General features: G+C 41.7%; 1 protein-coding gene across 4 annotated transcripts in view; it reads right to left on the reverse strand.

The window, feature by feature from the left end:
- The window catches only part of LOC149217804 (uncharacterized), a 164,738-nt gene that overhangs the window by 125,138 nt on the left and 24,317 nt on the right, over positions 1 to 15,283 (reverse strand). The window lies entirely within an intron of this gene.

A 15,283-nucleotide genomic window follows, 5' to 3' on the forward strand; every position in this document is an offset into this window, starting at 1 on the left:
AGTACAAAGATGTGGAGAAAATTTTTCACAAATCAAAGTAATTCGCCAACACAAATTCCATCGTTGTAAACCAATCTCTGCAAAGTTTATTATAATAATATAAATGATGCTAGTAAGACCATTTAATTATGTAACAACACCTAGGTAAGCCTCTGATTTTGGCAGATTTCATCCTAGGAAGTTTTTTAAAATCCCTGAATTATGTGTGTTTGTAAACACGCATAATTGGCAAAGTTTTTCTTCCCGCTTAAACCCCAAAGCTAGGGTGGAATTCATTGACAAGGTCTTAAGTGGGTCCTAAAGTTTATCGAGCCTAATGTAAAAGTGTGTTGAAGAATAATTTTAGTGCATGATCCCTCATAATTAGAATACCATGGCTAAATTATTTTATTATAAACATACTTGGTTTCATACTAAATCATATTGTGTCACAAAATTGGGTAACATTATTGAGGATCTATGTCTAAAGGTGGTTTCCTCTTCTATCGGTTGAATTTGTAATAATTTGATATAAAAAATATTTTAGTGCATGGTTACGCATAGTTAGACACCCTGGCTAAAGTATTTGAGGGTGGAAAAATTATTAATCCCCTCTAGAGTCAATTAATTAATTTTTTCGCTAAATTAAATAAAAATCCTAAGTCGTGAAATTAATTAATTTTGAGTCAAAAAATAATTATAGAGAAATTAATTTATCTCCAAGTGGAAAATAATAAAAAATTCGTGAGTCAAAAAGAAGTCAACTTTTGGAGGTCCTCCACCGAGGGAAAAATGGATATTTTAAGAAAATTTGAGCCATTGGATCTTGGTGGTTAAGTCAAGGCCAAAATTTTGAGGAAATTAATCCAAAATATTAATTTTTGGATTAATAAAAAATAGTTTTTAAGAGAAATTCGAATTTTTCCTCAAAAATAAAAAATTCAACAGTGGAGATTAAAAGATGATTAAGTTATTTTCGACGGTCGACATTATTTTGACGATGATCAAGCCAAATAGCCATTATTTTCCACTTGGATGGGTTTTCTCTATATAAAGAAGTTGTCAAGCTTATATTTTCAAGATTGGATTTCTGGGTTAAATGCTCTATTGATGCACTGAGTTGTGGCTCTGCTAGAATTATTTGTCTCATAATAGAAAGACTTTGGGGTTCAGTTCATGGTGTTCTTCTATAATCTGATTTGTGGTATGCGCTAGTTTATGTGTTTATACTCTATATTGTGCCGAATGCTTTAACTATTATTTCATTTGTCGGTGATAAGAACATTCTATTGGTACAAGCTATTTTAGGTGATCTAATTCACTATATGATCTAACAGTTTATTTTAAGATTGAATAGAGATTTACAAGTACGCTAGCCCTTGGGTTCCAAGTTCACAGATTGTGGAGAAGAGCCGACCTTGTTTGGGCTCTAAATTTTCATTGTGGCAAATTATTTTGCAGGATGGTTTTGGCTAGTCTACTTTTCGAAATTATTCATCCATGAGATTTATTTAAAAATTTCTCAAAATTTTTATTTGATCCTGGGCTACAAAATTTAATTTGCTAATGAGAGCTGATAATTTTATTTTGTAAATATTGTAAATATTTTTAAATTAAATCTAACCCTTATTTTAATTTTGTAGCACTCGGGGTTCTGGGATTTTTAAATTTTTTGTATATATTGGGGTTTTGGGAATTCTTTCTATTCATTTTTGCAGGTGAGTCTTCAAGCCCTCAACGAAATCCAATTTTTTGTGGAGGATCTAGCCCTAAGGCTAGGGTTTGAAGGGTTTTACTCTTCCAAGTGAGACGTCTAGTCCTTTTGAGAAAATCATTGGGATTTCAGAGGCCGATCTAGGGCTAGGAAGGCAAGATCTACTCTCTAGCTCTCATCTAAGCTAAACATCCAACCAAGCAAGGAAGACGTTGGCCCTGCAAGGTAAGTTTTTGGCATTTTCATGGTGATTTTTGGCATTTTTGGCCAATTTGTGGGTGTTTGCACGGATTTCAAATTTTTTTAGGCCTCCAAGGCCTAGCTGCTACCCTTTCCAGCCTAGTCATGGCCTCCTTTTCCCTCTTCAGTGAGTTGCTAGCCTTTTTTGGGCCTGCCATAGGCCCTAGAGGCTCCCATCCTTGAGTCACAACCCTTTAAGGGCCATGATCCTTAGCCGTAGCCCCTTTTGGGGCCTCTTCTCTCTATCGCAGGCCTCAAGGAGGCCTTTCTCCCTTTTTCGCAGGCCTACAAGGCCCTCTCATCCCTTGCCATTGCCTTAAAAGGCTTTCTATCGCTGTCGTCATCCCTCGTAGGCCTATCTAGGCCTTTTTCCCTTTGCCATGGCCTTTCTCCTAGTCTTTAAGCCCTAGCGTTAGCCCTTAGCCTTCTTCGTTGCCTTCCCTTGGCCTCTTTCCCCTCATCATTGGCCTATTACCCCTTCTTCTAGCCTTCATTCACTCATTGATTGGGTTGGCATTGGCATTTGTCTCTAACAAGGGGTTTTATAGGTGTTTCAAGTGCTTTGGAGAGATAGCTTTGTGTTTGCATGAAGGCACTTTCATTAGAAGCCTAGTCATTCATCTACAAGGTCATTTGGCCTACTGGTTTTCCCTCTAATCCCTCCTTTCTCATCACTATTGCATCTACAATTTTTAAGCATATTGTTGACAGTGGTATCTTCAAGGCCTAAACACATTTAAAATAGTCCTAAATTCATCAATCTTTCACTTAAGGCTATAAACATTGGTCTTGTGTGTAATATTCCTAAGGGAAAATTAACAATGATAAACAAGCATCAATAGTACATGCAACACAAAATTCACACATAAGTCAAGCTAAGCCATTTTCATTATAAATAAAGCGGGGTACAATATAGTATGGACTGAATGCACCTGGGCTTGCCAGAGGCAAGCTAAACAAGTCCCAAGTGAAGGAAACAAGTGCCCAGAACGCTGGAAGGTATCCCCTTCTACGCTTTGCACTAGCCCTGGAAAACTACAGCGTTGGCTCATAAGAAACTGTAGTTTGACCCACCTCCGGTTCTTAGAAAGATTCGAGAAATTAACCTCGGTCTCTCTTTAAATAACCCACCAAAACCCATAAAGAGTTTGGCCTATTTCTGGCCCCTGAAATTACCCCCAAATTCCACATGCTCCTCCAATTGTTGGCTAATTCGACCCACCTAGAAATGTCACTCCTTGAATCCCCCAAAATGTTAGCTAAGACTAGCAAAAATCTCCTTTGGATGCCTCCCCAAGACTCCGCTCAATTCAGCCCCAAATTTCCCTTCCTCCTAGCTCCCACGTGGGGTATAAAAGCACCTCTGCGTAGGCCTGCACAATCCCTGAGGATGAGCCAAAGGCACAACAAAACTCCCCCAAAATTGTGACCATCTAGCACTCCAAATCTCCAGCAAATGGTCTTCGAAGTCTCTCCCGGAAGCCTCAATGATTATGCTGCTCCACAATTAGCTTTCATAAGAGATGTGTATCCCCTTGACTACGTCCAGTCTGTTGTAAAGTCCCACGAATTACCTGAGCACACACCTAGGCTAACTCCCAACGTAATGTAGATCACCTCCTTGGGCTGGCACTCAAAATCCACCGAAGGTAGGGTGAGATTCTCGCCTGAAAATCTCGTGTGCTGAAAAACACTTGTAGACTTGGCTCCTCAGCTCAAGCATGCTAGGTGGGTGTAAATGTCTAAGGTTCAAAAAGCCCCAAAATGAGTGCTCCAACTTCTATTTGTAATTTTTTGCCCCTTCTTCCCTTGTGGGCTCTATTACCCACCACCTGTGGGTACTGTGTATGGGAGAAAAAATTTCTCCTAGATGGTCCTCAGCCAACAGCCCCTTGTAGCCACCAGATAGCTCGATGTGCCATTTTCTCTGGCACCTGAGCCGGTCATGTGGTCCCTCAAGCACTTGTCATGAATGTATGTTTGAAGGTGGGCCTTCCGACCCCAAAGATATGGCTTTTCATTGGTATAGTTAAGTAATTTTCCTTACTTGTCACGGGCACTTTGGGACATAGACTAGTGGGGGGATTCAGTGAAAAGAGTGGGTTAAGCTTATATTCTTGTCTCCATTGTCCGATTTCATGGTTACCCTTATATCCTAGTCCCGCGGGGTCTCCTTTACAGACCATTTGGCTTTTGGGTTGGCACTACATGAGAAATCCCAATTTTGGTTGCGTGGTCCCACTTCTCGATGCCACCTACGTCACTCCCTTTCCACTCATTTTACACATATTTATCTATTTTCCCATCCGGTTCCATATGTGTCCACTGGGTTCACATAGGGTTAGCCTCCCCCTCCCCTTGTCCACACCTTAGGTCGAGCTGGAACGATGCCTCGGAGGTTGATGCAGCAAAAAAATAAATAAAAAGCATAATTTGGCCATTCTCAACAAGAAATGTACCACAAAATGCAAAAAATGATCAAGACACACAAATTTAGCATGTGGGCAAAAGCCAAACATGAGCTCTACCTGTTATCCATGGCCATCACCCTGGTTCCTATGGGCCCTAGATAAGCCCCCTCTATCATTAAGGAACCCATGATTGTCCCAACCCCTAGTGGGCAATGAACCGCCCCACCTTAAGGGAGGTATCCACTGCTACATATTACACATCATGCTCTCATCCCTTGGAGCCCTGAGCAGTTATGAAGAAAAATCAATAAAAGGCAAACGACATATGAAGAAGGGTGGAAAAACAAAGGTCGGGGTAACTCATGTACCACGATTTTTTCCCTCCTACGCTCATATACCGAGGTGGGCTTCCCTTATTATAGCTACCCATGCATCTTGACATGTGGTCCGGATGATTCCCTTTATCCCACCTCCATTCCGTTATTATATCACTTGCCACCTAAGTCACCGGATTCGTCCTAAACCCCCTGCGAATCCCGAATCCGGCGAATCCGACACGATTCAGTCCAGATTCGTGTCCAAATCACAGGACACGTCGTGTTCGCGGGCGTGTCGCGATTTTCAAAAGCGTGTCGCGATTTTCAAAAGCGTGTCGCGATTTTAGGACACGTGTCCGGTTTTCAGGACTCGCTAAGCTCAGCGCGGGAATGAAAAGGGCGTGTTTTCTCATTAAAATTGTCATTTGGCAAGTGATTTGTGCTATTGGCAAGTGATTTGTGCTGTTGGAGCAAGGAGTAAATCATTTTGGCAGCTTCATGATCAAGTCTAGGCCCTAGTATTGATATGCTATTCATGGTAATGTTAAATTCTTAAAGTAAAAGTGACATTCTCCTTAATCTTCATTTTCATCCTTTTACTTAAATTTTTAACATTAACATGAAATGACTCAGGATGTTTGAGAGTGGTTCCGGCCTCATTGGATTTCATATGGAGAAAGTAGAAGTTTAGATTTCATTCAAAATCCAGCAGACTTATCAGTTTTTCAGGGTTTTAGGACTGGGGGATTGCAATGTTTCCATTGAATTTTGTCATGTATTAGGGTATGGAACTCATATTTAATCAAGAGCACCAAACCAAGAGCTTCTGAATATGTCACTCCCGCTCCCGTTTTCGCTCTCGCTCCCCGCTTTTGCTCCCGCTCCCAAGTAACACTGTTCCTGATGATATGGGTCTGGACACCACTGTTGAGTTGGCATTGGCCAACATGGATCTCAATGATCCAGTGCTAGAGCCTGTTAGATTTGATGACTTAGAGGGGTCAACCTCCATACCAGCAGATGCAGAGGCGACTATGGATACAGCGGAGTAGGAGGATGTAGAGGAGAGCAATGGGGACCATGATGATGGGGACAGTGATGCTGATTCTGATGCTGATTGATGCCTTGAGGCTTGTATACCTATAGTTGTTTTATATTTTCTATTTCTATTTGCCATTGGCATTGCACCAACACTACCTATGTAACACATTTTGATTTGATGACTTAATGAGAAAACTACAGTTGTCAGTGTGTTTATCTTACTATCTTGTAGTTGTAAGTTGTCTTTCAGTTATGAATTATGAATCATGATTTAAATTTTTAATAGATTTATCATTTATGTGACCAGTACCACTGACATTTATTTGAATTTTGTATGTACCATGCATGCTAATAGCTATAGATGAAGATCTATGTTTGAAATCACTAAATTTGTATCATTAATTAAAATTTGTGTAAGAAATATGATAATATCTAATTTTTAATATATATGTATATTTTTTAAATATATATATATATATATATATATATATATATATTAATAAAATAATATATATATATATATATTTTAATAAAATAATATATAACGTGTCCTGTTCCGGGGGCTCAGCGTGTCTGAATCCGACACCACGAATCTCGAATCCTACGTGTCCCGAATCCCCGTGTCAGGTGACTTAGCTTGCCACCTACCTCTTAAAGAATGTACCATGGACATGCCACCCCTTTTAGAGTTGAAACCACCTAATAGGGTCCTTGGTTAACCCCCTATTGAGCTTGGAGACACTTATACATTTCAAAGCCCACTATGGAAGGGCATGCCACCATGAAGTGCCCCACTATTTCCATGACTTGTAAGCTCTTTTACTTAATTATTATAAAGATTTGTTGTATTGGAGGGCAAGGGGATACATTAGATCTTATGCAAGATTGCAGGTGGATTTCCATTTGGGGCTTGGTCTCCCTATACGGGATCCTAGCCCGCCAAAGGGCCACATTGGCACTTTTAAGGTGAGCGTTGAGAGCCATGGGCCTCCATCATAGCCGAGATTACTTCATGGGTCCACAACAACGTTTGTTGAATACTCCTATTCCACCTTTTGGATGAGGATGATGCACCTAGTTCACCATGCCCAACCGACTCCACAGATGCACCATACACTTGGCAGAGGCAGGGCTTATGTCAACATTTCAACCCTTACAGATGGTCTATAGGCATTTCAATCCATTTGGAGACCCATGAGGATGACCTTGTGCCCCACACCCACTTGGGAGCACCACAGGTTTTTGCTTGGAAAATAAGGGGCCAACCCCTTCTCCACTATGTTGGAAGTCCATTTCTACATTATGGCACCCTTTTGGACTTCATTAGGCCTCCTCAAAGGCCCAACGACTCACTCATTTGATCATTCGACCCTCTTGAGAGGCTTACTCATGTATTATTGAGCTATTTGGTGGGCTTGTCACCAAAATTTATTTGTTATTATGCACATTATTTTATTCTAGGGGCTAAATTAGGCCTAATTAGCTAAATCAAATTCATTAGGAAGTGTATAAATAGATGATGAGTTGATTCATTCTCTCATCATCACTTGGATTGATCATTCTCTCTTAAGAGATTTTCGCTATTCTTTTTGGAGGATGAAATTGGATGGATGGATGAATTTTGATGTTTGGATCTCTTCATTTTTGTCTTGGAGCTTCTATATTGGCATATGATGATGATTGGATATACTTGTTCTCACATGTAAGTGCTCTTTTAATGCTACTTTATCATTTTCTTATGTCACATGCATGTTGCTAGGGAATTTCACTATACTAGGCTGAAATTTGTTGCTTTTCTTGTGTGAAAGAGTGGAAATTTGTCTTTTATTAGTGTTGCATCATGTCATGGGCCATGTTTGAATAAGTGAATGTTCCTAGAGATATTTTGTTGAAATTTTATCTTGATAAGTCATCGCATATTGTCCATTGAAGTATAAAGATCTTGAAGCAATTGTCCCATGCCCTAATTGCCATGCGAAATTGTTCTAGAGACCTCCTTGATGAAGTGAAACCATCCCAAACATTGGAATCATCTTGACTCCATTTCTCCCAAAGGATTAGGCATTGGTCCTCCATAGGTGATCACCCTAAAACATATTTTTCTCACCTTTCTCTCTTTCTTTCTAGGTCTAGCCTACATAGGTCACCTAGGGCATCAATTATCTCACAATCTAGCCATCCAAACACTTCGATTTTTGGTCCACAACTGCGTTGTAGTTTTCTCTAGAGGCCCTCCAAATTTGAAGCAAATCCGACGGTGGGATCTCAAGATATTGCAAGCCCTAGCTCAAGGACCATTTCCTGCCCTAGGTTTCCCTTGGCTAGTGACCTCATTTGGATCATTGCATTCTATTCCAAGAATATTTATCCATTGATCCTCTTATCTTCCACAATTAGGTCAAGCCCCTCTTTGAGTGACCATTCCCTCTTACTTGACCTAATCTTGGGTCCACTTCATCCCGTGTGGTCCAACAACTTTTCGAAGATAATCTCACAAAGACCATTTGGAAACCAAGTCTTCACAAGAGTTTTAAGGACTACATGTGAAAATTTGGTTTCCCAAATTTCTACTGCAGCAATTGATTATGTTTCTTCTATTTGTTAATTACTAAGCAACATTATTTACTGTTTCCTACAGTAAACACTGAAACTAATACACTGCAGCCTTCACCATTTAAATAAAATGCGGAAACAAGAAACTAAACAAAAAAGAAATACACAACACATATACATAGTTATTTTTGGACAAATGTCACTGGAAAAACCTTGTGCGGAAAAAGCGATGCAACAGCTAAGGGTTTTATTATTATGCAACAGTAATTTCTGAATACAATCTTTGGATGCCCTTCTGGCTATGCAGTACAAAGAATATCACTGACAGAGAGATAAGTGAGATTACCTCACACTATCACTAGAGATCTGACTAATCCAACCATAGAATGACTTTCCCCTTGTTGCCTCTACGCAGTCACTGCGTCAACCCAGTGTCACAGCGTCTAGGGACAACGTCACTCCCTCTGTTGATCGATTTGCATCCCAAGAACTTCGATTTCCACCTCCTGCTCTCACACACCGGCTTCTGGCTTCAAAAATCAATTCCTCCAAAAAAAATACGAACCTCCTCCAGGCTCTGTGTCAGCCTCCTCTGGCTCTACGCTGCCTCTCCCGGATCTCTCTCTGCCTCCTCTGCTGAGTATTCCGGGATCAGGAGAAATCTCCAACCGGAACTATCCCTGCCCCTCACTACAAAATCTCACTACGAATTTCTCACCAGCAGTTGCTCTGCGTCAGAAATTCGATCTTCTGAATTCTACTCGATGTGTTCTCCAAGTGCCCCTCAAGCCTCTTCTTATACCTTTCTGTTGGACAACCAACGGCCCAGATTAACTTCTAATCAATGGCTTAGATCATTTTGGCTTGATCCTCGTCTTCTTCTAGAATTTTCACCCACAGTTTATATTAATACCCATTAATTATTTTAATTTCTAAGTTTAGACTTAGGCCTCCATTAAAAATAATTAATTATTTTAATAAAACTGTCTCCGGGTGGAATTTCCCAAAACGATTTATGGGTATTGGAGAATGAATGTGTCTAAGCCTCCCTGCAAATTTTGAGACTTAGAGCACATCTGATGCTACTAGAAATCAACACTAGGTCCCTCCTTTACAAAGCTTATCTGCAAAACCTAGCCCCTAAGACCCTCTTGGCCCTTCTTTGAAATCCTTTCATCTTGCCTCTTGGGCAAGCAAGCCATATATTGAGTCCCTCTTGTGAATAGGCCTCTCTAGGAATCACTCTTTTCCCTTTATTGACCCATTTATCTAGGTGATTCCCTTCATACCAGGTCTCCTCCCATTGGTGAAAGTTCATAAAGAATAGGGAGCTTTAGCTGAGGTGACAGTGGGCTATTGCTCCATTGTTTCCCTTGACCTAGCAGTTTCCCCTCTAGGATCCCCTTCTAGGACCCCTGCTAGTTTGAGCGGTAATAGGCTCCACCCATCGAACCTCCTTCTTCCCTCTTCTCTCTCCAAGTCGAGTTCCCCAAGAGGTGTGTATTTCCTCATGAAGTAGCCCCCACCATCCACTAGCTCCAAAATTTTCACTTTTCTCTATAGTGGAGTACCTTCTCTACCAAAAATTAATCCTTCCTTGGCTTTACCCACTTTTCCTAAGTTCTGAGCCAAAATTTTATGTACTTAGGCAAAATTTGCAAAATTGGAGTAGTTGCTTAGTAGTTTTAAGTAGAGGGAACGTCACGGTCCTCCCCTCCCAAATGTTGCTTGTCCCCAAGCAACTGTAATGCTAGGTGCTATAGGATATGCTCACGCTCCCATGTGGCTTCCTCATCTAGCAAGTTCTTCCATTGCACCAAATACTCCCGCATAATCTTGCTCCTCAATCTCCTCTCCCTAGTCTCCAAAATGGCCTCCGGCTCAAGTACGAAATGCCCTCATCATCCAACGGAGGTAGTTCAGTAGTTGTTGTCACATGTTGCCCCAATACCTTCTTGAGGCATGAGGAATGGAAGACATTGTGTAATTTTCTCCCGGGTGGAAGCTCCAGCTTATATGCCACCTCTCCAACTCGCTTGATCACCCTATAGGGCCCATAGAAATGTGGCTATAGCTTCTTGGCACCCTTCTACTTCAGCATGGTTTGTCCACATGGTTGCAGGTGCAAAAAGACCAACTCTCCTACCTCAAAGTGCCTCTCGACCCTATGCCTGTTTGCATACATTTTCTGTTGATTTTGGGTAGTCTGTAGGTTGTCTTTGAGAGCCTTAAGGATGGCTTGGCTCTCTTGAATCCAATCCTTGGCCCTTGGGGCCCTACTGTCTCCAAAAACAAGGTCAGCAAAAGATAAAGCATCATACCCATACAAAGCATGGAAAGGTGACATACCGATGGACATATGGTAGGTAGTATTGTAGCAATACTCCCCCAGGTGCAACCACCTCATCCAAGCTCGTTGTTGCCCTGTCACGTAGTTCCGCAAGTATCCCTCCAGCCACTTGTTGACTATCTCGATCTACCCATCCGTCTGAGGGTGGTAGCTGATACTAGGGGTGAGCTTGATGCCCATCAACCAGAAAATCTCCTTCCAGAACGCCCCCATGAAACAGTTGTCTCTATCACTGACTATGGTCTTGTAGAGACCATGCAACCGAAATACCTCCCTGGAAAACAACTCCACAACTTGCAAAGCAGAGTACCTGGCGGGGATAGAAAATAAATGGGCATACTTCACCAACCTGTCCACCACCACGTATATACAGTGACAACCTTGCACCATGGGAAGTCCTGTAATGAAGTCCATTGACATACTCTCCCATTTCCCCTTCGGAATAGGGAGCGGCTGTAGTAACCCAGTAGGATGGGCCACTCCCCCTTGTTCCTCTGGAAGGCCTCACACTCCTGCACATGCCTCAGCACGTCCCCCTTGAGGCCCTTCCACGTGAAATGCTCCCTGACTGCCTTGTAAGTCTTCAGGAACCCCTAGTGTCTTGATAATGGTGAATCATGAGCTACATGGAGAATCTTCTCCCTCGGCTACGAACCAGGTACCAAATATATGCACCCGTTGTAGTAAATGACATTGGCCATCACCCGGTAGCGCTCATCCCCATGAGTACCCTCCAAGATCTCACACTCCAATCGACCCTTAGAGTACTCCACCAACAGTTGGGCCTTCCGATCATGGTAGATGCTCATGAGTAAAAGGGTCGTGAGCCTCCTACATAGGGCATTTTTCACCACATTATGCTTGCCCTTGACATACTTTATGTCAAAATAGTAGGCCTGAATCCGGCTGACACACTTTTGTTGTCTATCATTGAGGGCCTTTTTCCCCAAAAAGTGGCGAAGACCGTTATGATCAGTCTTCACTCTGAACCTGTTTCCCACCAAGTACTATCGAAATTTGGCCAATACATGCGTGATGGCTAGCATCTCCTTGTCATAGATCAAATAAAGCCTCTCATGATGAAGGAGCTTCTGACTCTTAAAAGCTATGGAATGACCTCCCTGTGACAATACAGCGCCAATGACCTCACCTAATGCATCGCATTCCAAGGTGACCAGCTATGTGAAATTGGGTAAAGCCAACACCAGACAACTTCTCATCACCTCCGTGAGGTGCTCAAATGTTGCCTATGCCCTATCCGTCCATGTGAATGCCCCCAGTTTGGCCAAATCTGTGAGGGGTGCTACTAGCTATGAGAATCCCTTTACGAATTTCCTGTAATACGAACTTCCTCATGGAGTGGCCCCCACCATCCACTAGCTTTACAATTTTCACTTTTCCCTATAGTGGGGTCCCTTCTCTACCAAAAATTAATCTTTCCTTGGCTTTACCCACTTTTCCTAAGTTGTGAGCCAAAATTTTATGCACTTATGCAAAATTTGCAAAATTGGTGTAGCTGCTTCGTAGTTTTAAGTAGGGGGAACATCACATTGTGGCTCATTGGTTGCATAAGAATGAAGTTTCGAGCACTGTGGGTGAATATTAAAGTCTGATATAATCACCTACAGCAGTGGTAAAAATACATGGCACTGGCATAACAATTAACATGCAGTCATATTTCATCATTGGTAAATCATTGGCATTGGTTGGGCTTGCATTTCTTGGCTTATTTCGCATTTTTGGAGGACTTTCATATGCATCATAAGATCTGATCATAAGCATAACAATGGTGAAAAAAGTAATCAACCATCATCCCATCTCATTAATAAGGCATTTGCATTGTTCGGCTATGTCATTTCTTGGTATATATTGTGTTTTGAAAGGACTGTTGTGATTATCTTCTTGGCTGCCATCTCTTGCACTCATTGCACTTTGCACTCAAGCGTTCACTGTTTGCATCCTCATCTAACTCACAAGATAAGTGTTCTAAAGTTAATTGGCATTGTTGGATAAGATAAGCTTATTGTTCTCTACTTTGCCAAGTGATTTTAGTTGCAAGTGCTTTACATGTTGATAAGTCATTGAAGAAGCATCAGTACGTTGTCTTCTCTCAAGGATTGTTAGTGCTATTGTCACACTGGAATACTTGTATGCTCTAAAAGGAATTGGTATCTTTTACATAAGATTAGCACACTGCTGTCATAAGTTTTCTCTTGCTCTCTTATTGTCATCTAAAGAGTAATACAAGTGGATGAATGATATGCTCTCTTTCTCTCATTGATTGCTTGCACCTATTGTGACATTGGTTTTGTTACCGCTCAAACTAGCAAGGGACCTAAGGGGGGATCCCTAACAAGGAAATCCTAGGCCAAGGGCAACAAATGGAGACTTAGCCCACTGTCACCCCAGCTAAGGCTCCCTTCTATCTATGGACTTTCACCGATGGGAGGAGACCCGATATGTATAGAGTAACCAATAAAGGATAAGTCAGTTGATATGAGTGACCCAAATAAACCTTTTCCCAGAGGTGTTTGAAGGATGGAGCTTGCTTGCTTTCTAAGCAAGGTACTATGTATTCTAAGGAAAGGAAGAGAGGATTTGAGGGTTAGGTTTATGGGATAAGACTTGTGAAGGAGTTCCCCAATCCCTAAAATCCTTTTTAGAATTGGTATCCCAGATGGTTCTTGAAGAATGATCTTTCAAAGAATCAAGAACACACAAGGCCAAGTGGACCCAGTCTAGGGTATGAGGAAAGAATGTAGCAACCAATGATATTCTTAACATAGAAAAGGTGGGGAAAGGATCAAATAAGTAATTTTCACTTGAATATTTTTTGACCCTATGAGGTAATACCCTTGGGGTGGCAAGGCAAGTTTTAATCCCGGAGCTAGGGCTTGGCTTTTCTCCCAACTCCACTGTCAGAATGGCTTCAAAATTGGAGGAGAGCTTGAGGAAAGGCCAACGCAAGAGACCCTAGGAGATCGAGCTTTTTGGTGGGCGAACTTGTCGGAAAATTGATGCGCTAGGTACCCCAATTTGGCTAGACATGGAAGGAGGTGAAAGAATATGATTTTAGGTGGCCACCTGTAATGTCCCAATGAGAAAATTTTGGAACAAGCTCTTCACATTAAATTTATCATACATTTAATAGAAGATTGCCATGTAAAAATAAACAAACAAAGCACTGCAATCTCATAACACAATGAACAAGAAATCCTTAGCTTTATTATATTAGAAGAACTGGGGTTTATTTGCAAATACAACCCATATAGCTAAGATTAATGGCCTCAGACAGATCTTACAATAATGCCGCTATCGGCCTCCAGAACAAACTGAAAAACCAATACACTGCAACCTGTGAACCCTGAATGGATTCACCAAGGGAAGATGGGTGCTCACCCAATCTCTTTGAATCACCCAAGGGTTTCCATCCTGGGGCTACCAATGGAGTAGAGAACCGGGTTCTCAACCTCTCATACAAGAAACAATACTCAATTCAAGCTATCCTCCAATGGCCTCCTCTTTTATAGATTTAATGGATCCCTCTAGAACCTCCCATTTTATTATTATTTTAATCATGGAGTACTTTTCTCTCTTTTATTTTCATTAAAATATTATTTTTAATGCGGGAAAATGGTAAATTGGCCATCCTGTCTCCCCAGGGCACTAAAACTCTCATCTAACCATCCCATCATATAGATATTCTCGCTCCAGTTCCAACGAGCTATTACACTAAGGTGTTCTGCCATGTATTCCTCCCGAAATGCCACTTTAAGTGTAATTAATTAAGTCAAGCCCACTAATAACTCAGTTTTCTTAAAGTTGTCGGAATGCGTTAGAACGAAAGGCAAACTGTGCAGATGATGGAATATACCAAGCGAATGCCATCGGACCTCATAGAAACTCCTCAACACTTCCTCGAGACCCCTGATGACATAACATGTTTGCACTTAGGAGATGTGGATTCAGAGGTCCCACAAGAATTTTGGGATTAAGTGGGGGGCCAAACATTAAGAAGGAAGGGGAATCTAATGGAGCATGGGGGCCACCCCATGGAGAATTACGACCCACATGTGGAAGACGCTCTCATTGGAGCAAAGTTGGTGGGGAAAGTCGAGTTGGGCCCACACGGGCATCTTAGAGGCTTTTTGATAAATAGAGCAAGAGGCACTCATTTTGGTCATTCATTCATCGATTCAGAAATTGTGTCTTTGACATAGCATGCTTGAGTTGAAGCCAAGTCTACAGTGTTGTTTAGCACACGAGTGTCTCCGAGTGGAGATCTCAACCCTTGCTTTGGTGGACTTCGAGTGTCAACCCAAGGAGGGATTCCTACCTATACCAGTTCGTACCAGCAGCAGGGAGTGCGAGTTTGTGAAGAGAATTGGCAACAACAGTACAGGGACTATGCAGTTGTTGGAGGAGGCACTCTTAGAGGTTGTGGAGCGAGGGGACTTAGGGACTGAAACTTGAGGTGGAGTCCGGGGAAGTGTTGTGGGGGCTTTTCCAGCATTTTGGCAGAGCAGAAAACACAACACTTGCTACAGGTTACATCTTCTACTTGTGGAAGAGGGCCAAGCATTTGGGGGTCAATTTTAGAACGTCAAAACTAGGACAAACCCTTTCTGGGTTTTTCTAGGTTTATTGTGGAGAGACCAAGATTAATTTGGCATAATTT

Source organism: Pinus tabuliformis, chromosome 1_1 (genome assembly GCF_031772625.1).
Source record: "Pinus tabuliformis cultivar Carrire ecotype Pingquan chromosome 1_1, CPIR1, whole genome shotgun sequence".
Taxonomy (NCBI): Eukaryota; Viridiplantae; Streptophyta; class Pinopsida; order Pinales; family Pinaceae; genus Pinus; species Pinus tabuliformis.